The 26,822-nt window shown below is 47.0% G+C and overlaps 1 pseudogene; it reads right to left on the bottom strand.

Moving 5' to 3' along the window:
* Positions 1-26,614, bottom strand: part of LOC127212237 (transgelin-2-like) — a 37,580-nt pseudogene extending 10,966 nt beyond the window's left edge.
* Positions 26,615-26,822: the final 208 nt, after the last annotated feature.

Raw genomic sequence — 26,822 nt, 5'->3', positions numbered from 1 at the left:
CATAGATACATACATACATACATAGATACATACATACATACATACATACATACATAGATGATAGGTAGATAGACAGACAGATAGATGACAGATAACAACTGAGGAAGTCTCAGTGAAGCAGTCAGCTACAGGTCCCCACAGAGAGAGTCCTAGCCAGAGCAATGCCCTCCCATGCCCCTATAAAATTTTCAAGTAAAAGGTCAAATGGCAGCAGATAAAGATGACATCATCAAATCAAGGGGCTCACAACATGGCCCAGAAACTGAGTGGGGAAGTTTAGACAGTCAGCTGGGATTCCTCCCGTAGATGACCATCCAGGGCCTCAAAGTCTGCCTTTCCTTTTCCACTGTAGACACTTTTATGCCCTGGGGGAAACAGTAATAACATCTGTTGGAAACAGTTTACCTTCTGGCTGTTCTCACGGACACAATGTTTACACTCTTTGGTGGTTTTGCTCTCCTTACCACAGAGTTATGAAGGCCACCCCATTCCCAGACAAGGGACCTTGGAGGACACGTTGACACAAACACACGTGGCTCTGAAATGCAGGTGGGGGCAGGGCAGCTCGACTACTACAGCCAGCTTTTCAGTGAACTGAAGCAACACGTAACCAGTTACCAATATAATGTATGTTCCAAGGCTGACGGTAGATAAGCATGGCAGCTTGGCAGTTTGGCAACGTGGCAATGAAGAATGTGAGCTTACTCTGGAGAAGAAGTGGTGTGAACAAATAGTTAGCAAAATCTACTAATATTGTCACAGTTTAAAAACAGTATAGTGGCTGAACTGTGTCAGGTGATGCATTCTACCTACGTGTTTTCTCTTACTCCCTATAATGTCTACACCACTATTAACAGATAAAAGTGCCTAACACCTATATATCACCTAAAAATGATTTGCCACAGCCCCACAAATTAATTATTGTTATCCACATAGAAAAAGTGAGGCACCAAGACCTTAGGAAGACATCCTAAATTGAGCTTGCAAATGGAAGAGCCTGAGTTTAACCCAAAGCAACTGGAAAAGCACACTGCTTCGCCACATCATAATGGTCACTTTCCAGGTGAAGAAAGTAGGGCACAAAAAAAGAAGCCACCACCCCAGTCACCCAGCCAATGTCAAGAAAGCATGCTAAAGCAAGACTTCAAAGGCCTTAGAAACCAGTGCACACCGAGCCAATTGTGCCTGTAACTGTGGGAAAGGGTGACCTCACTAACAAGAAGACAGGCTGTCCGGTGGGGTTCTGAGTCCACTAAGCCCAGACGGCATGGGAGTGGGAGGTGATAATATTTACATCACAAATTAGCATTACCAAGGTGCTTTCTGTGGAAACAGCCTTGTTGACCTTTGGATTTGCTGGCTTTCCTGGCTCCTGTCTTGGGTCAAGGCTTCAGACTGGAAGCAAATAATGGTCAGCTTTTCAGTAGCTTTCCAGAGATCCTAAATGGTCTTTTCCTATTGGGCTACAGTATATCTCAAGTGTATTCTGGGTCTACACTCCTTCTCCACTCTATGCTCATTGTGAAATGCTCAGTGCTGAGGCTATGAGAAGAAGTCACAGTCCCCCACATCAGGGCACAAAGGCAGCCTTTGTGCCCTACTTGGAAGGTCACCGGGAGACAGGTGTGTGCAGCCAGAGGTTCACAGCCTCTCCCTGTCTCCAGCTGTTCTCTAGTCATGGCTTGCCTGGTCCTTCACTATTGTTTGGGTTGTAAATGATTCTCAGCAGCCTATGTGTTAAAGGCTTGGTTCCCTGCCCAATCAGTGGACCTCCTGGGAAGTAGTAAAACCTTTAAGAGGTGGAGCCTGGTGATAGGTTTTTTTCATTGAGGGTTATGGTGGTTTGAATGAGAATGGTACCCCATAAGTTCATATGTTTGAGAGCCTGGCCCCCACTTAGTAGTTGGTGAACTGTTTAGGAAGCATTAGGACATATGGCCTTGTTGGAGGAGGTGTGGCCTTGTTGGAGGAAATGTGGCCTTGTTGGAGGAGGTGTGGCCTTGTCGGAGGAAGTGTGGCCTTGTTGGAGGAGGTGTGGCCTTGTTGGAGGAGGTGTGGCTTGTTGGAAGAGGTGTGGCCTTGGAGGAGGTGTGGCCTTGTTGGAGGAAGTGTGGCCTTGTTGGAGGAGGTGTGGCCTTGTTGGAGGAGGTGTGGCTTGTTGGAAGAGGTGTGGCCTTGGAGGAGGTGTGGCCTTGTTGGCGGAGGTGTGGCCTTGTTGGAGGAGGTGTGGCTTGTTGGAAGAGGTGTGGCCTTGTTGGAGACCTCATGTCACAGATAGGAGTTTTAAGATTTCAAAATTCCAGCCCAGGTCCAGTCCCTCTCTGCCTGCAGCCTGCAGATCGGGATGTAAAGCTCTCAGTTACTGGTCTAGCCCCACACCTGTCTGCTTCCTGCTGTGATGATGCTGAATTAGCCCTCTAAAACTGTAAGCAAGCCCCCAGCTAAATGCTTTCATTTATAAGGAGTTGTGGTATTTCTTCATACAATAGGACAGTGACTAAGACAAAGGGGGCATGCTTTTGATGGGGATTGTGGGATCCTCAACCCTTCCTTGCTTTTTGAAAAAGAAAAAACAACCACCAAATTTTTTTAAAAAATAAATTTTTTTTTAAAGTTAACTTTATTTTATTTTTATATGTATGAATGTTCTGCCTGCATGTATATATGTGTATCACATGCATGTCTGATGCTTTTAGAGGTCAGGAGACGGCAGCAGATGGCCTGGGACTGGATCTGTGGACAGGTGTGAGCCGCCATGTCAACGGGGAGAACTGAACGCAGGTTCTATGAAGTCCCTTCCTTGCTTTCTTTGCTTTATCCTGTTGTTGCGGCTGTTTGCTTCCTTACTGGGAAACGGGCAGCCTTGGTGTGTCACACACTCTTGTCATGGTGTATGGCAGCACCACAGGCCAAAAGCAACGGGACCTGCTGATAACAGACTGGAACCTCTAAAACTCAGAGACAAATTTAACCGTTTGCCTTTATGAGCTCATACATTGGGTTCCTGTTACAGTGGTGGATGGGTGTTCTGAGCTGCCTCCCGCCCAGAGGAAGGTGGAACTAGAAGATACATGTTCCAGTGTCCCTTCCTTCCGCGGGACAACGAGAGGAAGACTCTTTTGCAGAGTGCCCAAGGCTCTTTGGCTTAGCTGAGGCTCCGTTAGAACTCACAGGACAGACATCAGGGATGCTCCGCCTGCTATCTCTCCTCATCGCCCATCTCATCTCCTTGCTTCCTCACTCCTTCTTGCAATAGTTTCTAGACACCTGCTTACCCTAATATTCCAGGTCCTAGTTTTATTTTCTGTCACTGTGACAAAACAACCTGCCAAAAAGCAACTCAAGGGGAAAAGCAGTTCTTTTCATAAATTCATGTGTAGGTGATAGTCCCCCAGTGTAGGTAAGTCACAGGGAAGCTCATGTGTAGGTGATAGTCCCTCAGTGTAGGTAAGTCACAGGGAAGCTCATGTGTAGGTGATAGTCCCTCAGTGTAGGTAAGTCACAGGGAAGCTCATGTGTAGGTGATAGTCCCCCAGTGTAGGTAAGTCACAGGGAAGCTCATGTGTAGGTGATAGTCCCCCAGTGTAGGTAAGTCACAGGGAAGCTCATGTGTAGGTTATAGTCCCCCAGTGTAGGTAAGTCACAGGGAAGCTCATGTGTAGGTGATAGTCCCTCAGTGTAGGTAAGTCAGAGGGAAGAAAAAACAAAACAAAACAAACAAGCCCTAAGTAGCTGGCCATATTATATTCATAAGGCAGAGATAAATCAATGTTTGCCCACCCACTTGTTTGCATGCTTGTTTTAGCTCGGTTTCTCTACTTACACAGTTTAGAGACCCCAGCCTGGTCTACAAATCTGAGTCCAGGACAGCCAAGGTGAGACAGAGAAACCATGTCTTGAAAAATAAAAAGAAACAAACAACAACAATAAAAAACTCAACAACAACAACATACGTTGCCTGAGAAATACCAATCTAATGTTGATAGTGATGGCATCTGTGAACAGATTCAGTGTTGTTTTCCATGTCTGACCTCACTAACTCACCGTGAGATGCTTTGGTACCCACATTACACTAAGAAAATATGTGACAATGATACTATTAGCCAGACAAGTAAAGGAATAAAAGGGCCCTGGGACTTTTTCAGGAAAGAAGATTGTTCAATTTTCTATTGTTATCTGTAAGGCCGGTTTCCTTCAGCTGAGAGAAATACAAGACCCGAGAGCCACTAACTCACAAGCATGAACACCTGGGAAGTGCTCGCTGCATGTATTGTAAGAAAACGGCTAGCTGCGCAATCCGGAAGAGGAATGAAGAGCCTGGTCCTTGAGGCTGTCCTCTGAGGGGTTTACTGAGGTAGGAAAACTACATTCTGCCAGGTTGACATGAGTCTTGGGTGTAAAAATTGTCCTCCATGCCGGGCGTGGTGGTGCACGCCTTTAATCCCAGCACTTGGGAGGCAGAGGCAGGCGGATTGCTGTGAGTTCGAGGCCAGCCTGGTCTACAAAGTGAGTCCCGGATAGCCAAGGCTACACAGAGAAACCCCTGTCTCGAAAAACAAAAAAACAAAAAACAAAAAAAAATTGTCCTCCACATCCCAGGCAACAAAGGAAGAAGCTACTGACTACATTCTGTGGCTGTTGGCTTTAGCTTTGTGTTCATTTAAAGTCTGCCCTGCGGGGCTGGAGAGATGGCTCAGAGGTTAAGCATACCGTCTGTTCTTCCAGAGGTCCCGAGTTCAATTCCCAGCAACCACATGGTGGCTCACCACCATCTATAATGTGATATGGTGCCCTCTTCTGGTGTGCAGATGTACATGTAGGCAGAATACTGTATACTAAATAAATAGATCTTTAAAAAAATAAATAAATAAAATCTGTCCTGTGCTGACGGAAAGTCAGGGTGGGTGCTTGAGATAGGAGATGCCAACTTCACGTGGGCCAGGTGGGAGAAGCTAACTGGATTTGCTGGAATCCGGTCACCCTTTGCTTCAGGCCAGCTTAAGCCCCAGCAGCTGGCCATCGCTAATCACACAGCAACAAGCACCAGGCTGCTTGCTCTTCTGATTCACTTTCTTTCTTCCTTTTCTTTTTCTGAGACAGGGTTTCTCTCTGTACAGCCTCGGCTGTCCTAGAACTCACTCTGTAGACCAGGCTGGCCTCGAACTCACAGCAATCCACCTGCCTCTGCCTCCAGAGTGCTGGGATTAAAGGCGTGAGCCACCACAGCCTGGAGCTTCCTGATTTTCAATGCATGGAGAACCTTCAAACCTCAGCATCCACAGCAGCCTTCTCAACAGGAGAACTACCGTCTGAAAGTCCCACTGAAAATGCAGTGCTTCACCCTGTCCACGGCTCATTTCCTGACGTTGCAGTTGGTTGACGTCAGCCACAGCCTGCAGGCACCACATGAACATCCCAGAAATAAGAGCCTCGTGAGAGTTCAGAGGCAGACTCCAGACAGCATGATGACATCTCACACTGCTCCACTCAGTCCTGCCCAGGGTGGGGACTATCCTTTCTCCAGCCTGTGCTCTGTCCACCCAATGGCCACTTGGAAGCCTTGATGATCAGAGCCTGGGAAAAAAGTAACACGAGCAAGAGAACCTCATTTTTTAAAGGGCAAACAACGTCTTAGTAAGAAGTTGAATAGCAGCTTCCAAAACCAGATAGCCTGTAAATTATAGCCCCCAATTTATTTAATAACAGTCCCAAAGCACAAGGCCGATGGCATTAATAACTTTACAGCAAGCCGTATATTGCTTTAATTTTTTATTCTATTTCATTATTAATTATTGCGCTAATGTCTTATGCTGCCTACTTTATGAGTTAAACTTTATTATATGTATGAATGCACAGGAAAACATATATCTGTTAAATCAGGTACTAGCTATAACTTTAGGAACCCATAGCATATCCCCACAGGTGAGGGAGACACCCTGTAGTTACGGCTGGTCCAAAATCACAGCTCTCACCTCAAAGGGAATAAGAAGGCATTTATTCTGGAGCCAAATATGAGTGATTACGGCCCAAGAACACAGATTGAGAGTATCCCAAATGCCATGCTCCAATGGGGAAATAGTCTCGTGATGTTTTTATCACTGTTACAGAATAAAGCATGTTTCAAATGAGTTGGTAGAAACATCAGGCTGGTGGTTACAGCAGAATGGGGAAATGTCTGTTTTGTTTCAATGCTGTCTGAGGACTTCCTTGGTTCTCAGCATCATGGAATACAGTGAGTTGATAGATTCCAAAATAGTTGGTGTCATAGTCAAAAGGATGTTGGGTCAGACCCAGAGGTGATGAATATTTATCAAGGAGAGTAAGAATGACCCAAGATAATTTGGCTCTGGATCTGTAACATTCCAACTCTCCACCACCACAAAGCTCTGAATCAGACTTATAGACTCTGTATTTCTTTTCTGGGATCTTCAGCTCACGTTACCAGAGGGAGATAAAGTGGGAGGGCAGTGATGCCACGCCTCCCAGCCTCTTGCCAGGAAACTTGGCTAAGGCACATCAGCACTGGTGGGATGTGCAGCACCTGCTGAGGGAGCTGTCATGTCAGCCCTTACAGACAGACAGGAAGGGGACCAGCAGCAAGGGTCTCAGCTCTGAGGGAAGGGGAGCGAGCCTCTGAGATCTGGAGAAACACGAGGCATTCTCTGCGATGTTTCCCATGGCAAGTAGGTCTTCAGAGACGGAGACCTGTGCAATGGAGGCTTCCTTCCTGGTTTGGGGACTCCATTCATATCTCAGGACAGACGTGCTTGGCCTCCCTCCCCAAGCCCCTCCGTGCAGATGGCGGATTGCCCTTTTCTGTTATCCTCATCATGGATGGGGAGAAACATGCCAATCACGCCACTTTTCTCTTCCTCCTGCCTGCAATTGGCTTCAAGTCTCAGGGGCTCTCTCCTCCCTCAGCCTGGCTCTATGTGGTGGCGAACTCTCCAGGCAGCGACCAGCCCAGGTCCTTTATATCAGGCCTGTACCCCTTCATCTGGATGGTTCCTTTTGAGATTTATGTTTTGGTTTTCCTTATGGGTGCGTATGTGTCTCTGTTTGCTGTGTGAGTATGTACACGTGTGAGTGCAGGTGAGTTCAAAAGAATGTATCAGATGCCCTGGAGGTCATGGTGAAGCACCTGATGTGGGTAGTGGGATGTGAACTCTGGTCCTCTGCAAGAACAGCAAACCCTCCTAACCACTGAGCTGTCTCTCCAGTCCTCTTGGAAGGTTGCTTTTAAAAACAGACACCTGAGGTTGTTGTTTGCCTAACTGATTGGATATTTGCTTTCCGGTAGCCAGGTAGCCGTTTCCTTCCCTTCTGCTCTCCCTGTACATTGAGAACACTGACATCGTTACTGTCATGGCCCCTTCCCCCAGGCCCACTACATCACTCAGTCCCAGGGATCATTCACAGGCGACCGTAGGTCTCTCAGGTAATGGTGTGACACAAGCACTAACGTTGTGCGCAACAGAAACAAGGCTATACCGCAATGCAAATGCAAGAAAGTGCAACAAAAGCCAACTCACTTTCGCTTTGCATGATGACTTTAACACCTGCCATGAAATGGCAAACACAATTCTCCCTAATACTTTTATTTGGTGGCAGAAAATGCACACATAGGCCACCCACATGCACAATCAAGTGTTCAGCAAACCCACAGGCATCTCCTTGTACCATGTATACCCCCCACGTGCCAACAACAGACATAATCCTGAAAAGAAGAGCGTTGAGGCCTGCCTTCTACAAGAATGAACCACACAGAAAGAATCTAATCTCCAGAGGATAACACATGGGTTGCCATATGGATTCTCTGCCTCTTTATAGGTTCCAGATTTACATGGTTTGCCCCCAGTTCCACCCTCTAGGGATGCAGTGAGGAGCGGTGAGACCCATCAGGCCTCCTTTTCCTCACCAAGGAGCTCATTAGGTGGGACTGGGCGGAGTTAAGTCCTGAAGAACAGTTAACAGCAGGAAATAGATTGCACTGGTGTTTTGAGCCAGGTTTTCCAGGAGATCCAGAGACAAGGATTGGGGCACCAGCAGCTCTGAGAGAAATGAAGCCTGGAATTCAAGTGGAGGACGGTGAGACAGGAATGGCCAGGAAGCCCATGTGAGGGCGCACCACCAAGCTCGCCTATGGCCTGGAAGGGTAACCGAGAGCCATGGAGGAAACATGGCTCAGGTCAGCCTATGCCTAGGCGTGAGAAAGCTGGACCTTCTCAGTTGCAGATGCTTCTGGGACTCTCAGCTCTCCAGCTGGCTCTGAGGATGGACTGTCCATGCATCAGTGACCAGAACCAAAGTCCTGAGGCAGAGGGCGTCTGAGATCAGTGAGTGGCCTTCCCCTGTACAGTGAGTGTCTAGAGGATGTGGGAAAGGCACAGCACAGGTGACAGGAGAAGGAAGCAAACTAAACAGAGAGGAGGCTACCCTGAGATTGGCCACATTGGAGAGGGTCTGCCACTTCTAAGCAGAATGAGCAAACGTTAGAAGCCACGATCCTGCAATCCCGCATTCAGAACCACATGGCAGTAGCTAAGACCGTTGGGGAGAAGATGACTACAGGAACAGATCAGTGAAGAAGACCTATCTTGCAGAGACTCGGTCCAAAGAGGAAGGAGGGATGCGTGCTTGGCTTCTGTCTTCCTTTGTCCTTCATCCCGTCATTCCCTCACTGAAGAACAAATGTAGCTGTACCAGGCTAACTGGCCATGGATGCTGTGAGGTCAGATGACAGTCCTCTCCTGTGTCCCTTCATCCCCATCCCCCATGAGACAAGCAAAGCAGGGTGGGCAGTGGATCTGAAAGCAGCTCAGCCCAAGATGGCCCTGGAAGGCCAGCTTCGCAATCCCCACGCTCCTGTATATGCTGTACCTACAGAAATAGAATGAAGTGGCATTTTAGGTGAGTCATATCTGTCCCGCAGTGACCCATAGGTCTGGTGTGAGCTGTGCCCTGGCCCTCCAAGGCTGACAAAACCAGTGACCAAGTATTCACTGGCCATGTGATCCATGTACACTGAGCCCAGATTACCTGAAGGTGGACACAGGACCACAGTGGGGACCAGGTTGGTGGGGAAGGGCTTTACCCCACTACGGGGACCTCGAAGATAGTGTGGGGCAGTTCCGAGGCTGTCCCAGTGAGCTGTCATTCAAAGTCCATGATTAGGCAGATAGCATTTTCTAATTGATGTCTTGTTAAATATAACTGAATATTGTACTCATCTGGAAGATTCCAAGTGAACAAACATATCAGGAGCTCTGAAAAGCCTGGCAATGTTCCTAAAACCTTCTCTTTTCAAGTGTACAATTCCACGCCTCACCACTACAAGGAGTTGTTACTGCAAGGAAAAAAACATAAGCCTGGTGTTTAAGAGTACTCAACTAAAGAATTTGCAATTAGGAGAGTTGGAATCTCAAGGTGGGCTTATTTGTGGCATTTCTAGTTGGGTGTTGAGCTAATAAAATATGAGAAGCCACTAATTGCACTTGGAGGTACTGGTGTGCTGGATCCAGCTCACAGTGGCTTATAAGAGCCCGTGTTAAATATACAGAAATGCCACCAGCAGGTTATTAAAGATATTATCATTATTAAAAGGCAGACCACGTGAAGTTATGATTAAATACATCTTGTGATGGACAAGGCTAATCACTCTCCAGAGCTTATCAGTGGCTCCTTACTCTTACTGTTGACTGTGCTTGTTGGCTGTCATCCTCCTGCTGCGCAGGTGCACTAGATGCTGAGCTGTGGGGGCTCACTTCCCACTCCACATTCTGCCATACTGTGCTGGAAACTGAAATCACCCATGAACGTGACCAATACTGAAACTCGGGGCTTGATTGATCATTTTATTGGCTGTCTAGATTTAAGGGGGTGATAGAGAACACGACCATAATGGTTATCAAACTTACAACCTGTCATTCTGTAGTACACACACACACACACACACATACACACACACACACACACACACACACACACACACACACATATACACACACACGCACACACACGCAACATTCTCCCATAATTCAGAACTGTAATTTAATTCCACAGAGAAATTGCTCACATCACTGACAAATAACTGAGGTGGGGACATGCACATTGCCAAAGCTGAGAGTGGTTTCAGTTTTTACAGTTATTATTTCACATGGATGAGGAATAACTTACCTAGGATAATGTAATAAATTACACATTATAGCAATGATAACAAATTTCCTGGGAAATAGAATATTGGCATGTCGCTCAATTCATCAAATCATAACCCAATTGCAACCCTTGTTTGACCGCAGAGACTGCAGTCCCATAAAAGTCAATGAAAGCGTCATGTGGGAATCAGTGGGCTATATGGAATTCGCAGCAAAAAGGATTAAATATTTACTTCTACTTGTGGGTTGTGAAATGCATTCTTTATGTCAGTAAAATTTAGAATAAACACACATGCGTGTGCTTTGCATTTGTTTCCCAGGAGAACTGAGCATGAAGCCTGGCCCGGCATGTGGATGGTGAGGTACATTCGTTCAGAGGTGGCTCTGTTTTATGCTTATCCTGTTTTAGAGCCCCGCAGGTGTCCTGTGCTCCAAATAGATCCACATGTGGGAAAATATTGTCTGCTGAAAGGATCACAATGAATGTTTCTTTTAGTTTGGCTTGCCGCGTGGAATATTCACTCGCTGTGTCCTGAGAAGGGCCCATTAAGAAATGTTTAAGACCTTCGCATTCAGCCTCATCCATAGTGAGCTCAGACTAAGTGTTCTAATATATAAAAACCCACCGTCTTAAGCATTCCAAAGGGGGCACGGTTCTGTGGCTTTTAGTAGTCTCGTGGTGGGCAACCATACTATCTAGTATCCCCGGAGGAGGCCTTGGACTATGAACAGTCGCTCCCTGTCTCTTCCTGCATCCCCAATCTCTGTCAAGTTTGTCTTCTTTTATTGCTATGGGTTGATCTGTTTAGCATTTCATAGCAACAGTGTCCTTTAATGTATGACTATTTATGCCTGGTTTCTTCTGCTTTATTTCTTGAGCTTTTTGAGTTTCTCCCTGGCAGAGGATACTAAGCCATTTCTACTGTTGAATAATATTCCATTGGATGGCTACATCGCATGCTTTATTCAGTTGATGTGTCTCATTAGGTTGTGCTCACAGTTACCTTGCATGAATATGTTCCATCCATGGGTAAGCTTCTCTCTGCACACGGCTCTGATTCTGTTGGGTATGGAATTTCTGGGTGATCTATAAATTCCTAGACAGTTTCTGCAGTGGTTGACCCACTGTGCATCCACGTCATCAGTGCATTAGGAAGATGTTTCCCTTTCAGATCGGAGCCTGAGACCCAAGATAGGCAAATGACTCTCAAAATGTCATGGTAGAGCAGGTGAGAAAATTCACTCTCCCCACCTACATCCGCCCAAAAGTATACCTAATGTGCTTTTTCTGTCTTCCAACAGGAAAGTAGTCCCTGTTCAACAAAATGAACCAGTTCAATGTTGGTTTTAAAAAGAATAAGTCTGGCCTGGAGTGATGGCTCAGAGGTTAAGGACACTGTTCCTCCAGAGGTCCTGAGTTCAATTCCCAGCAACCACACGGTGGCTCACAACCATCTAAAATGTGATCTGATGCCCTCTTCTGGCCTTCAGGTGTACATGCAGGCAGAGCACTGTATACATAATAATAAAAAAGAACAAGTCTTCAGAAACTCTGAATTAATCAGAAAATTCAAGTACTCAGAACCTACCTCCTTACATATCCCCCTGCTCAGCACCCACCATCCCAGTGGGCCAGTTGCAAGGCTTTCTGCTCTGTTGACGGTAACTCCCCCAGCAGCACTGGGTCTGAGCACTGACAGTCAGAACAATACGGACACTGGGCAAGTGCATCTTAAGGAACCATCTGGGCCATGAGCCTTGACTTCCCTGACCTACCGCCCATCCCACTCCAACTCCCTTTGCTCTGCTTCCCCGGTTGAAATTCCTAACATTTTTCTGAGAGCAGTTTCTCTGGTCGGACTGCTTCCTGCTTGCCTTTGCTTCTCCTGGATTCCCTTGTCCCCGGCCACCTATCCACACCAGATCTCATCTACCTCTTCCCCGCTGTAAATAACGCTGGTGATTTCTCAGAGCTTAACTCCTTAGCAGAATACTCAGGCCTTCCCGGCTTACGCTCCAATAACCCTTTGGGTTTAAGCACACACCACGGCACTCAATTTCAGCCAGAGCCAAGGGTCTCTCAGCACGGCCGGCACCCCTATGCTTTAAAGATTTTAACAAATTAAAATGAAATACTGAAGCCAGGCGTGATGGTGCATGCCTTTAAACCTCAGCACTCAGGAAGCAGAGACAGGCAGATCTTTGTGAGTTCAAGGCCAGCCTGCTCTACAGAGTGAGTTCCAGGACAGCCAAAGATACAGAGAGAGAAAGCCTGTCTTAGAAAACAGAAAGCTAAAATAAAATGAACTTCAATACTGAGAGATTCATATGTGCAGTCTGGGACCCGAGTGAATGTACTTCCCTTTTGCAAAAACAGAATAGCACAATTACTGAGTTCACTGGGAGCTTCAATTTAGGCGATGTTCTCATTAAGTGACTTACAACAGTAGAATCTGCTGTGTAAAATGGAGTCTGCTGAATTCGATATATTTAGAAGTGCAGAAAGAGAACAGAGTAGAAAATTATTTTCTCTAGGAGCAGGCCCATAAAAGGCTTCTCAGAGGATGGACTCTTGGCGAGGGGTGGGGGAGGGGGCAGTTTCTGTAAAACACAGACGGCAAAAATCAAGGGCGGCATGTGAGGGAATTCCTGGAGCCCTCTAGAGCTCTGATGGAAAAAGACAAGCTGGCTAGCCTAGAAAGATCTGTCTGTGACAAAGAAGACTGGGCCAGTCTATGCTTGTCCCATAAGCAAGAAGTCTCAGCAAAGGAGGGCCTGGCATGTGTTTACCTAGATCTGGAGGCAGTGAAAGAAGTGGATTTTTTTTCCCCCGAGTACAGGGTTTCTCTGTATAGCCTTGCCTGTCCTGGACTCCCTTTGTAGGCCAGGTTGGTCTTGAACTCACACCGATCCACCTGTTTCTGCCTCCCCATTGCTGGGATTAAAGGCGTGCGCCACCACTGGCCCTGCAAGAAGTGGATTTTTGAGGGTCCCCAAATAGTGGCGCCAAGGACCCTCTCATGTCAGACAGAAGAGATCTAACCTAAGGTTGTGGGATGCTGGAATGGAGTGGGGAGAGCCATTTGTCTTTCGTTCCTGGAAAACCGTCACCTCTCAGAGCTCCCAGTGTCAGGATGGGGGTGGGGATTAGAGGGGCCCCTTCTGTTGTCTAGCTCTCTCGGGATGAAGTTCTACACAGCATTGCCTAATGAGCTCTCTTTAACATGTGTGTCTTTGCCTGCCTCCTATGGGAGAGCTAATCTTATTTCCTCAGCATTTAGATTGCGTCTTTCAAACTTGGAGAAGATGGCAGGCTTTGTTCAGTGGGTCTGGGTGGAGCTGAGAGTCTGAACTTCTCTATGGGCATCGAAGTTGGGTTGGGTGGGTGCAGGGGACAGAGCCCAGGACACTGGGTGCACTAGGTGAACACTCTGCCACTCGGCTGTATCCCCAGCACAGCAGTGTGCTTCTAACCAGCTCCCAGGCGTATGACACAAAGGACACTTGTTGCCTGGGCAAGAACTGACTGCTCCTGTAGTGGAGGCTCCCAGCGCACACCCCACTTCCTCTTCCTGGTATTTACAAAAGGACTCCACATCCTGTGGTTCTAGGTTCCCAGTCAAGAAGAGACCTTTGATGAAAATCCCCTTCACTAAACTGTTCGTTTTCCTTGGAAATGCACGCCACTGTGCAGTCCAAACGGAGAGCAAGTCCACTTCCTTCAGATGGATGCTGAATAATCAGAAAGAGCCAATCAGACTTGGACATGCTAATGAATGTCCTCCGTAGCCGCCGTAGCCACTGAATAATTGATCCACAGAACGGTTCAGTGTTTGCCGCTCTCGCCCGGCTCTGCTCATTATGAGAGATGATTCATTCAGTTGTAGGGAACGGATTGTTCCAGGGTCTAACTCCACTTCCCTCGCTAGCTTTTTTAATTAAAAACAAAAAACAAAAAACCGTGCACCTGTGGAGCTCAAAGGCCTGCAACTGTGCCTGGAATAGAAATGAGAGAATTTATTTGTGTTCCACAGCCCACAAGGGTAGTAACCTCTCAGGGCCCTGCCAAGCTCAGAGAGGAGAGAAGATAAAGGCTTGTCAAGCCTCTGCTGGCTGGGGAGACTGCAAGAGCCAGCTGAATTGAAATGAGACCATCTTCCCCAATAAAGCTCACTCTGGACTCAGCAAGGCTAAGGAAGCACAGTAGGGTCCAACTGTATGCCTGCGTTTCAGGCTGTGCGTTTGGGAGCTAATTTGGAGTGACCAGTTTCTGATAGTCACGTATACCCTGAGTACTTAAGGAGACCTTATGAATTGGAGCCAACAACAGTTTAATTTTGCTGTCAAAACCTGGTGGTTGAACAAGCTACTGTGGCTTGCTTAGAACCCTTTTCTGTCTCCCAACCTAAGTGTTTTCTTGGCTTCTTCTCCCCGCCTCTTCCTGTAGGTGAAAGGATGTCTCTCTGTGTGTGGGTGTGTGTGTTCTATAAAATCCAATAAAACCAAGCCTTTTGCTGTGTGTCCCCACAGCCTTTGGCACAGCTGGCGCCTGTGCAGACCTAGCCTAGATAAAATCTCGGCGACAGGAGAAGGTCACAGTCCAAGATACAAAGGCCTCTTCTTGCGTCCTTCAAGAATGAGAAGAGACGAGTGGCCTTGCAAGCCTAATTGTGGCGTCCCAGGGACAAGTCCTGGAAAATATCATCCGCCCCCAGTCCTGAATCCTGCTCCAGTTCCCAGACACAAATGCAAGTCAGCCCAGTCCCAGAGAGCAGAATGGAAGGGGGTGGATGTGGAGCTGGACCCAGCAGGTCCTCTCCTGCTCCTGCGTGTCTCCAGCAAGACAACAGGTGGAACTGAGCTCTGGGTGGGTCTTCCTAAGAAGACTAGAACTTGCCACCAGGCTGCACTAAATCAGCTCCTGAGGAACGCTGGGATTTGGGATGGTCAGCTCTGGAAGTGCTGGACTGAGCGACGAGAACACAGTGTCCATTCCTCACCATGATTCTTAGGGCTCACTGAGTCAGCATCCTCCGAGAGCAGGCTCAAGAATCTTTGCTTCAGTGTGTTGCTGCCAGTTTGCCAACCACAGTGGCATGCAGAAGCTAGAATGCTAAATAATAACCCCTCCTCCTTTCCTAGCTCTTCTAGCACATTCTGCCTACCTTGGAAGTCTGGCCCGGCTGGGCCCCTTCTCATGGTACTCTCTGATATGCATTTGGAAGACACAGTATCACTTTGTCTTCTGGCTGATGCTGGACATCTAAGTGACATTGGCACAGACTCCCCCATTCCCACCCTCATTCTTGCTTTGAAGCCCGGTGCTTCCTTGAGTGCAGAAAGGTGTCCTGGCTGCAGAAGAAATGGGATGGACAAGGAAGAGACCAGAACACACGCTGGGTAGGAAGGACAAGCCATGCAATGCACCAGGGTCACTCCTCCACAGCTCACTCGGTACTGGGGTAAAGCCAGAACTGCCTTGACCATACAGAGAGAGGGCACCTCACCAGAACTTAGAGGCCAGGATTGGAAAAGGACTTGCAATCAGTAAGTCGCCACCCACCTGCTAGCTAAGTCCCACACACACCCCTCTCCTGCCCATCCATCTTTCCTGCAGAGTGCCGCCTCCTGGGCTTAAACACCTTACGTTCATCTGGAGCCTTTGAGAATCCATGTCAGGGAAAAACAAAATGAGCAAAGGTTTTTGTTTTGTTTTGTTTGTTTGGGTTTGGTTTTGGGGGGGGGGGGTTGTTTGTTTGGTTTGGTTAGGTTTGGTTTGGTTTTTTGTTTTTTTAGTGGAGACACCTGAAGGCTGGAGTATATAAAGAGCCAAGGAGGTTGGGAGGCCCAGCTCCAAGATGCAAGGATGACCCTGGGTAAAGAAGAGATGGAGGTGGTGGGAGCTTCCTAGGCTGACATACAACACATGTGTCAGGAAAGATTCAAAGTCCTTGTGGGGAGGAGCTGCCTGCTTAAGTCAGCTAGCAACGACACCCTTCATTACCAGAAATGGATCTGCGAAGCTCACCAAGGAAGCAGAAAGCCTCCTAGCGGGAGGGTGCACTTATGGCCTCAGCCAGATGCAGTAATGATGTGTGTCTTAGTAAAGGTTTCTATTGCTGTGAAGACACACCATGACCACAGCAACTCGTAGACGGGAAAACATTTAACCGGGGCTGGCTGGCGGGTCAGAGGCTTACTCCATTATCATCATGGCGGGAAGCATGGCGGCATGCAGGCAGACATGGTGCTGGGGAAGGAGCCGAGAGTCCTACATCTGGATCCACAAGCAGCAGGAGAAGACAGCCATACTGGGCATGGCTTGAAAATCTAAGACCTCAAAGCCCACCCCCTGCTTACTGACACACTTCCTCCAACAAAATCACACCTACTCCAACAAGGCCACACCTCCTGATAGTGCCACTACCTATGGGCCTGGGGGGGGGGGCACTTTCATTCAAACACCACAGCAAGCTTGGTGCTCTTTATCTGAGTGTCTGTGCATTGCAACAGTGGATGCTGAGGCTCCCGTCCTGGCTCAGACAACGTTCCTCCCAGAGCAGGGAAAAAAAAAAAAAAAAAAAAAAAACACCACAGGATGGCAAGCAACGTGGGCCAGAGCAGAGAAGCCAAGCCTGGGAGCCAGGAAAGCAGGAAGTCACAACCACTCTCTGAGGTGTCTGGGGCAGCCGTTAGACCCGTGCAAAAAACCAGGGGTTGCAGACAGCACCCTGGTCCCTGGATGGAAGGGGAAAAGCATATGTCTGTAGCATTTCCTTTTGACTCCAAATTTAGCTGTGCTCAAATTAACAACCAAGCTCTGGGCCAGGGTGGTGGGTGCCTGTCATCCCAGGCATATGGGAAAGTAAAGTCACAGGGATTGAGAGTTGAAGGCCAACTGGGGTTACTGGGCCTCCAAAGCAAGTCCCTATCTAATAATAATAACAACAATAGCAACAGATTAAGACAAAATCCAACCAGCAAACTTAAAAAACGCTTAGTAGATCTTTCCTGAAGGCCAGTTCCATTTAGCACTGAGCCCCCAGGTGACACTGAAATACCAATCAGACCAGGGGAGGAAGGCCTGATAGTCACAGATAATTTGAGACACTTGCTAGTTTCAGATGCCACTGCTGTCCTCCTTTTTCCCCGTGCGGAAAACAATAGCAGTTTCAAGGCAGTTGGAAATATCTATTTTGGAGACTCTTGAGGAAACGGCTAAAAATACCATAAACTTGTCGAGTGTTGTGGTGATTCTCAGCGACAGTGAATAGCACCTCAGGGGGTGTGGCCTTTGGTTTAGCTGGAGGACCTGCATCCAGCCTGGAGCTCTGCTGGGCTGTCACAGGCCTTCCCTCCTGCTCTCTGCTACCTGATGCCATCCTCAGGATGAGGCAGGGTGTTGCCATGGAAAGCACTTACTGCCGGTGATCCAGAGCCAGGCTATTTTCAGTTTGAGGCTGGCAGGTGCAAACTCTGAATCTTGTGGCCGGGTTTTGATGTAACTATACTCGGGGATGTCCAACATCCATGCACACACACGCGCACACACACACACACACACACACACACACACACACACACACACACACACACACACACACCGTAAGAACAGAGGGCCACCCGAGCACAGCGTCTGATGATAGATTGTGGTTTGTTTTACACTCGGTTCTCATTTTGATAATGTGAGATCCAAAACTTTGAAGTCTTGAGGACAATAGAATCGGCCTTCTCCTGTTTCCTATGTGCTTTTATGCCAATGTTACTTGCTGACGAACGAGAGAAATAAATAGTTTTTAAAAGCATGTTCTGTTCAAATAACAGACCAAAGGTCAACTCAAGGTCACAGAAACTTAGTTTTATGAAAACAATGCTTTGTACATGTAGGAGACACATGTGTGTGAGGTATGTTTGGTATCTGTGGCTACGTGTGTGTGTGAGGGGTACATACACTTATAAAGGCCAGAGGCCAACCATGTGCGTCACTCCTAAGGAGCCATCCACATTGTCTTTTGAGACAGGGTCTCTTAATGCATTAGAGCTCTCTGAGTAGTTAGACAGGCTGGCCAGAAAATCCCAAGGACCTGCCTGGCATTTTACTGACTTGAGCGACCTCCCCAGCCCCAAAATGCTATTTCATTCTTTGTTTGGAAGGGGGCGGGGAGGTGCTGTTAATGGTATCTTTTGCAACCAACCTGGACAAATTTCAGAAATACCAAGTTGAAGAAAAGCCACAATCAAAACAGTATTTCTACTTTGGTTTCCTTGAGATGAAGTTCAAAAACCAATTAGCAGTAAAAGCCAGAGTCATAGGCGTCTAGCACAGGGGAAGACAGAATTCACCAGAAAGAACCAAGCCAGGGATTCTGTGGAATGATGAAAGTGTCCATCTTTGTGAGGATGGTGGAGACCTAGCTCGACATCAACGGCTCAACACTGTGCAGTGCATAGGTCACCCTCCCAGCACTGTGCCGTGTGTACCCCACACCCCCAGCACTGTGCCGTGTGCACCCTACCCTCCCAGCACTGTGCCATGTGCACCCCACACCCCCAGCACTGTGCCGTGTGCACCCCACACCCTCAGCACTGTACCGTGTGCACCCCACCCTCCCAGCACTGTGCCATGTGCACTCCACCCTCCCAGCACTGTACCGTGTGCACCCCACCCTCCCAGCACTGTGCCATGTGCACCCCACCCTCCCAACACTGTGCCATGTGCACCCCACACCCCCAGCACTGTGCCGTGTGCACCCCACACCCTCAGCACTGTGCCGTGTGCACCCCACACCCTCAGCACTGTACTGTGTGCACCCCACACCCTCAGCACTGTGCCATGTGCACCCCACCCTCCCAACACTGTGCCATGTGCACCCCACACCCCCAGCACTGTGCCATGTGCACCCCACACCCTCAGCACTGTACTGTGTGCACCCCACCCTCCCAGCACTGTGCCGTGTGCACCCCACACCCTCAGCACTGTGCCGTGTGCACCCCACACCCTCAGCACTGTGCCGTGTGCACCCCACACCCTCAGCACTGTGCCATGTGCACCCCACCCTCCCAGCACTGTGCCGTGTGCACCCCACACCCTCAGCACTGTGCCGTGTGCACCCCACCCTCCCAAGATGCAGCTCTTAAATAGTCTGGATGATTTTCTCAAAACATTGCTAGTCTGAAATTGACCAAGGTAGAAGGAACTTAAACCAAAAGCTTAAACGGATACAAATGAGATGTGGGGTTTGTTGTTCAGTTTTTGTTTGTCTTGTGCTGCTCGTGCTGGGATTTGAACCCACAGCCTCCCACACTCTAGGCAAGCACTTTATCACTAAGCCATATCCTTAGCCACCATCTCTTTGTGTCTTTCTCAAGCCCTCATGGGCTTTACTCTGAATTATTAGTACCATGATCACAGTAAGTAGCTGGCATGGTATTCGGCCTTTAATTCACCTATAGCAGCGGCTCTCAATCTGTGGGTCATGACCCCTTTGCCAAACCTCTATCTCCAAAAATATTTACATTACAATTCATAACAGCAGCAAAACTTACAGTTATGAAGTAGCAACAAAAATAACTTTATGGTTAAAAAAGGTCACACCATTAGGAAGGTTGAGAACCACTGACCTAGAGCTAATTTCCAGCAAGATTTATCCTAATTTTTACCACCACATTTGTACTGGTTAATTTTATGTCAACCTGATACAAACTATAGTCAGCTGAGAGAAGAGAACCTCAAATGAGAAGTAAGAACCCAGCTGCGGGGCATTTTCTTCATTAGTGACTAAGGAGGAAGGGCCCAGTTCATTATGAAGGGAACCAGGCCTGGGCATGTGGTCCTAGATTCTGTAAGAAAGCAGGAGGAGCCAGGCAGGAAGCAGCATCCCTCCACTACCTCTGCATCAGCTCCTGCCTCCAGGTTCCTGCCCTGCCGTCCTTAATGTGGAGGCATAAGCCAAATAAACCCTTTCCTCCCCCAATTTTTTGTTTGCTTTTGTTGTTGTTTGTTTGTTTGTTTATGGCGTTTCTTTTTTTCTTTCTTTCTTTCTTTATTTCAGCACCTCACTCTGCAGCAAAAGCTGACAAGCTAACAAACTCATGACAATTCTCCTGCTTCCGATTCCCAAGTGCTGATTTCTAATATGGTCACCCTCCTCCCACTCCCAATGCCTGTGTTGGTCATCTGCACAAAATTGGGCACTGGCTCTACGGCAGGATTTTTTTTCTTTTTTCTTTTTTCTAACTTTCAGTACTACACACCTGTATTTATTTAATCAGCCTCCTCCTCTGCTGAACACAAACTATTGTCATCACAAAATGTTACAATTGGCACCTTTGTGTTTGATTGAATCCCGTAGTTTTATTTATATATATATATATATATATATACACACATTGAATGTGATCAAATCGAAGAGGTAACTATGCAGCCTTTATGCTATACATTTACCTCTCTGTGACATGTGTTTCTTAAAGTTGGGTTAATGTTCTGGGGATATATTTAAAATCATGATGGCTAGACTATCTCATTCTCCTGAAGAATACAGATCTACCCGGCCCCGCCCCGGCTCCTGCATCCCCTAGACAGTAAGAAAAGCTTTCCTTCTACTGAATCTTTGGAGAAGCATCCCTCAACGATTAACTTTTCTTCCTTTCATTGTTAGCGGTGTATGTGTGTGTGTGTGTGTGGTGTGTGTGTGTATGGTGTGGGGTGTGTGTGTGTGGTGTGTAGGTGTGTGTGGTGTGTATGTGTGTGTGGTGTGTGTATATGTGTGTGTGGTGTGTGGGGTGTGTGTGTGTGTGTGTGGTATGTGTGTGTATGTTGTGTGTGTGTTGTGTGGTGTGTGTGGGGTGTGTGTGTGTATGTTGTGTGTGTGGTGTGTATGTGTGTGTGGTGTGTGTATATGTGTGGGGTGTGTGTGTGTGTGTGTGTGGTATGTGTGTGTATGTTGTGTGTGTGGTGTGTGTGTGTGTGTGTGATTTGCTGAACATCTTTCCGTACGCATACTGCGCCCATGGCCTTCTCCTTCAACCCTCCAACTTGTATTTGCACAAAGAAAACCAAAGCCAGATTTGAAAGGCCTTAGAGATCAGCGCCTGTGTTGAAAACAAAGCAGGAACGGGCTATGTTCCTGCCGTCTGATTTCTATTAGTGTCTGTTACTGGGCACACAGACATGCGTTGTGTTTGTGCAAAGTGAACTTCTTTGCCTTCAGTCTTCTGTTTTCTGAATTTTAGTTGGTTGGGAAATCTGCGGAGCTCTACGAGAAAGGGCCAGCAGGTCGTCAGCAGGCCGCCTCCCTCTTACTACCGTGCCGCCCGGCTGCCAGCAGGGGGCCCCGTCAGCTCTCGAGGCTTCCTGACCGCCTCCATTTTCTCATGCGGAAACAAGCCTGTCGCTCCCCAGCTCAAGAGAGGCAATTTCTGGCTTCTGCTTAGGCAGACTAACTTACTGAATTAAAGTCATTTGGCTTCCACCATAGCAATTAGTATGCAAATTACCGGTATATTACCTGCCTAGTCATAAATTACATTGACAAACTTAATATTCACAGATGCAACGTACCAGTGTGGATAATTTTTCTGTTTTTCAGTATTGTAGACCAGAGCGATTCATCACTTTATTGAACCGTAATGCATTAAATCAACAGTCGAGAAATTAAGCATTTTTCAAGGCATTTTGTTATGCACTTATTTCTTTAGGCAAGCAATAAAGCAGAACATTAAATATCTGGTGTGTCTTCTTACACTAAATGGACAGCAGATACATGTAAGCCTAAAATAGTTCATTTGTAACTTAAAAAAAAAGACTGTGCACAAGAAAGGAAAAGTCTATGCTGTAAGGCAACCTATTGAGTCCTCCTCAATATCATTAGAACCAAATAATTTCTCTGGTAGCTCAGTTTCCAGAACTGTGAAAAATCATTAATCCGATATATAGTTGATGCTAACAGTATTCACTAATGGGAAATATCTGGCTTTGAGCTTTGAGCTGCTTGGGCTGGCACCAAGCCTTTATGGCAAATCGTTCAGTGTTGGTCCTTAACTCATTAAATTAACTGTACCTGGCTTTGTGGGGTTTACCAGTTTTGAGCTGAGCACGGGGTGGGATGAGGTCAGCCTGCGCCGACAAGTTTGAATCTGGTGACGGGAGCGTCCTTTCTTCTTCCATTCACCCAGGAGGTAAACTGCATTCTTTGTCAGGTCAGTGGCATGACCTCTGACCCCAGACAGCCTCAAAATCCGGTTACCTATTAACGATGCAGCCCCTTAACTGAGCACCGGACCACGCACAGAGCTTCAGTGAGTAGGGAGTGCCAGGCACTCTGCCAGTGTTTTGTCTACAAAGGCCTCGGAGGAGATCCAGAAGAGTCCAAACTCCCTCCCTCGGAGACCTGCCTGTACCTTGCCACAAAAGGAAACAGCCTTTGCTTTCCAATTCGGATATTGCTATGCACGTGATCAAAGGACATGTTTGTTAATCATTTCAGCGAGGATGTCTGAGAACATTTGAGCCACATGGACAGACAATACTATCCTTCAAACCACACCACAATGGCTCCTTTAGACAGCCCAGACCTGTGGTAGCTCCTGTGTCCCCACCACCACTACCACACCTAAGACGGTATACCATGACTCCAAACTCTGAGAAGAGCCTATGTGAGCCTACCTTTTCCCCTGAAGCTATCTCACACCTTTCTCAAAGAAGCTCACATCTTGAGAGTTAACGAGTTATTTTCAAGAGTCTCCCCACAGAAAGAGGCAAAGAGCAAAAAAAGAGGGCATAGTCCAATAATCCCTGTGTGGCCTCAATAAAGGACGTAACCCTTACAAACTCCTCCCAGGGGATGAAGCTCCATGCTGTGCTGCCCAGAGCATCACCTGGACGTGACAACAGGTATCCACTCACCTGTGCTTCAGACAGACATGTGACACCACAGGGCAGCTGACTCGGGCAAGCATCTGTCACTGAGCATACAACTGTGCTGTGTCCAGGTCACCCATCAGAGTGCTCATTTACATGTCAGCATAGAGTCTCAAACTTTATTTTAAGATGATGCCATTAAGAATTTATTTGTAGCCGGGTGTGGTGGCGCATGCCTTTAATCTCAGCACTCAAGAGGCAGAGGCAGATGGATTGCTGTGAGTGTGAGGCCAGCCTGGTCTACAAAATGAGTCCAGGACAGCCAAGGCTACACAGAGAAACCCTGTCTTAAAAAAACAAAACAAAACAAAACAAAACAAAAAAAGAATTTATTTGTAAGGAAGAGGAGGAGGAGGAGGAGGAGAAGAAAAAGAAAAAGAAAAAGAAGAAGAAGCTGCCAGATGTGGTGGTATGCACCTTTAATCCCTGCATTTGGAAGGCAGAGGCAATTGGATCACAATGAGTTCTAGGCCAGCCTGATCTACACTACAAGTTCCAGGACAGCCAGGGCTGTTACACAGAGAAATCCTAGCTCAGAAAAAAAGGAAAAAAGAGTGTATTTTTATTACTTTAATTGGATATATGTATGTGAGTGCAGTGCCTGCAGATGCCAGAAGCATTGAGTTACAGATGGTTGGGAACCGAATTCAGATCCTGAGAAGAGCAGTGACTGTTTTTGCCCAATGAGCTATCTCTCCTGCCCCTAAAACAGCTTTGTTATAACAACCTGATTATTACTATGGACTATCAAGTCTGAGCATAAAACCTTTATTTACCGAGACTAGCATTTCTTTACAAATTAATTCTTTTATTTGGCAAGCAAAATTATACATTCTACGAACATGTGAGTTTATCATATAAAATGTGATATTTCTAAATATGTCTGCACTGTGGACCGGCTACGTGGAGCTGGTGAGATATGAGTTACTCACAAAGACTTGGCAACCTGGAAGTAAGGACACGTAAAGGCCTCCCTTAGTGATGGTCAAGATGACAGTCCACTGTTATTAGCACTGCAGTTTGCATCTATTGACTGACTCCATTCTTCAGGCAGAAGACCAAATTTATATTAGATCTTTTTCTGCCTGAGGTGGAGACAGAAGCCTGGCTCCTGTAGTAGTAGAAAGAAAAACATGGTTAAAAAAAAAAAAAAAAAAGAATAGAAAAGAGGAGAGACAAGAAGGGGGGAAAAAAATCAAAGCCTGAACCATGCCCAAATCAGACTTTCCTATGGGACGACAGAAAAGTAGTTGAAGCAAGAAAGTGCGGCTAGGCGAACATCCTAAGGAGTTATTAATGGCCAAGCAGAGAGCTGGGTCAGATTCCAAGGGCAAAAGGCTTGGGTAGAGTGAGAACAGCTGCAGAAAAGGATCTGCCAAGGACTGAGAGATGTTGCTGGTCAGAAAAAATATTTGGAAAACAGTGACAAAAAAAAAAAAAGTGTTCAAAATCAGATTAAATAGTCAATCTACAGGTCAATTTCCAAAAGGGAACAGGCAGGAGCTAGGGGAGAGAGGAAAGGGAGGAGGGAGGGAGAGAGAGGAGGAGCCTAAAGATGTGTGTGTGTGTGTGTGTGTGTGTGTGTGTGTGTACACATGGGGAGGCACAGCACACATGTGTATATGTATGTGTTTATCCCACAATAGAATTATACTCAAAATATGAAGGTAACTATTACCCCCATCAGTAATAAAAAGACATAATTAAAAAACGTGATAATTAGGTTGTTACCTAATTAAAAAGTGTCAAGAGGCTTGGATCAGTACTTTCCAAAAAGAATACACAGAGACTAATAATTTCCCACTTTAAAAAAGTGAAGGACTTATATCGTGTAAAAACCATATGAGCACACTTTCTTAATATTTCGTGTAGAGAATTTAATGCTACCATCTAAGACTTCTTTCCCCCATTTTGGCCTTGCTTATCCACTGTGTCGATGATGGAGCGGTGGGGGGATGACAGGGGGTGCGGTAGGGGGATGACAGGGGGTGGGGTAGGGGGATGACAGGGGGTGGGGTGGGGGGATGACAGGGGGGGGGGTGGGGGGGATGACAGGGACAGGATAGTGAAAGGAATATTTTCACTTTCTCTGCTTGATCCCGGAGTTGGATTACAGTCACAAGCTTCTGGAACAGTGGCTAATGCTTGATATTTTTAGAGGCACCTGGCAGAGTACATATGCAAAAGAGGTCAGAAGTAATAGAAGCAAGACGTAGAGTTGCGGTTACTTCCTTTCCCAGTGTCTGCTTGCTTTGCAAGTCTTAGGCACAGTAGCAGGCCTGGTCTTCCTTCAGACGCAGGAAAAACAGGGCAAGGCAGAGCCTACACACCCGGCATGAGCTGATCCTGCAAGTTACTGTGAACGGTTGAGAATTCAACCTAACTTCATGTCCATTCGATCACCTTATACCACAGCTGTTTCCTTTCTAATCAAATGTCTGTCATTAGCACTGACAGAAGCAAACCCTCGGAATCCAAGTGGATTTCCCAAGAGTCACTCATCAGAAATGTTACAAGAGCAAGGTACATGTTTTATTACTCCAAGGAAAGAACATACTGTGGATGTAACTGTGCCGCAGAGTACCTGCTTGGTGTGCACAAGTCCCTGGTTCAGCTCCAGGAAAGAAAGGGGATGGGGGGAGGGGTGGACAGAATTTTCTGTTTCTGTGTCTAACAGTAATTCTGCCTGTCTGCCCAAGTGAATGAAGGCAAGTTTCCAAAAATGAAGAAGGATATAAGTGTCCCACTCCATCTGAGGTGTTTCATTGGAGGGCAGAGTCATAAGAAAGTAAAAATTATATATATGTGTATATCCTTTCTTATTGTGACTGTATCTGTCCATATCACTCCACTTATGTAAACATATATACACATTACAACAATAAGCAACAATGGGAATGCCATTAAAGTCAGGCCATTCATTGCTTTAAGACAAAATTATTCAGACTTTTCTGCGTCCCCTAAGTCTGTTAGCATGGGACCTCTGTGGGCTTGGTTCAAAGGGAAAGAAGAACTATACGCAGAATAAATATCACTGAAGCTACAAAAAAATAAAGTCATAATGTTGGGAAAAACAGAGGAATGTTTGCTTTTTTTCTACCTTGAATAGCTGGACAGGGAGTGTGAGATGACGCAGAGGGGATCACAGTAAGGCTCGCTCCTGCCTTTTGCTCCTGGCCTGCAAGAGTGGAGATGTCAAACATATTGACGCCTGCACGTTCTCCCTTCACTCCTGCCTTAGTCTGTTTTCTGCTGCTGTTCTGGCTGAGCACCAGAAACCAGGTAACTTACAAGGAAAGGTTTAGTCGGGTCATGGTTTTCGAAAGCCGCTACTTCTGGGGTCTTTATCGCTGATGGGAAGTCTACAGTGTCGCAGGGTGACGAAGGGTACCGCGGTGTTGGGGGCGGTCTTGTGCACTATGTATTCAGATGCTCGTTTCTGTGCCCAGAGATCTCGTTGTAGTCCAGACATGGGCACTGTCGTGATGCTGAAGTATCTTCTGTCTTGAGTGTTGGTTGTGTCAACATTGTTCTTCATCATCTCTGATTGGTGAATAAAGAGCTGGACAGCAAATAGCTGGGCAGGAGAGGTAGGGCTGGACCTCTGATCCCAGACAGAGGGTCTAAGGTAGAACAGAGAAGGGCGGGGGGAGGGAAGGAGGGAGGAAGAAAGGAAGAGAAGAGAAGGTTAAGGAGAGGGGAAGGTTGCCAGAAGCCATGAGGTGGTCACCATGAGGACAAAGAGATGG

The sequence above is a fragment of the Acomys russatus genome, chromosome 30 (genome assembly GCF_903995435.1).
Source record: "Acomys russatus chromosome 30, mAcoRus1.1, whole genome shotgun sequence".
NCBI classification, from domain to species: Eukaryota; Metazoa; Chordata; class Mammalia; order Rodentia; family Muridae; genus Acomys; species Acomys russatus.
This window is presented reverse-complemented; position numbering and strand designations above follow the sequence as displayed.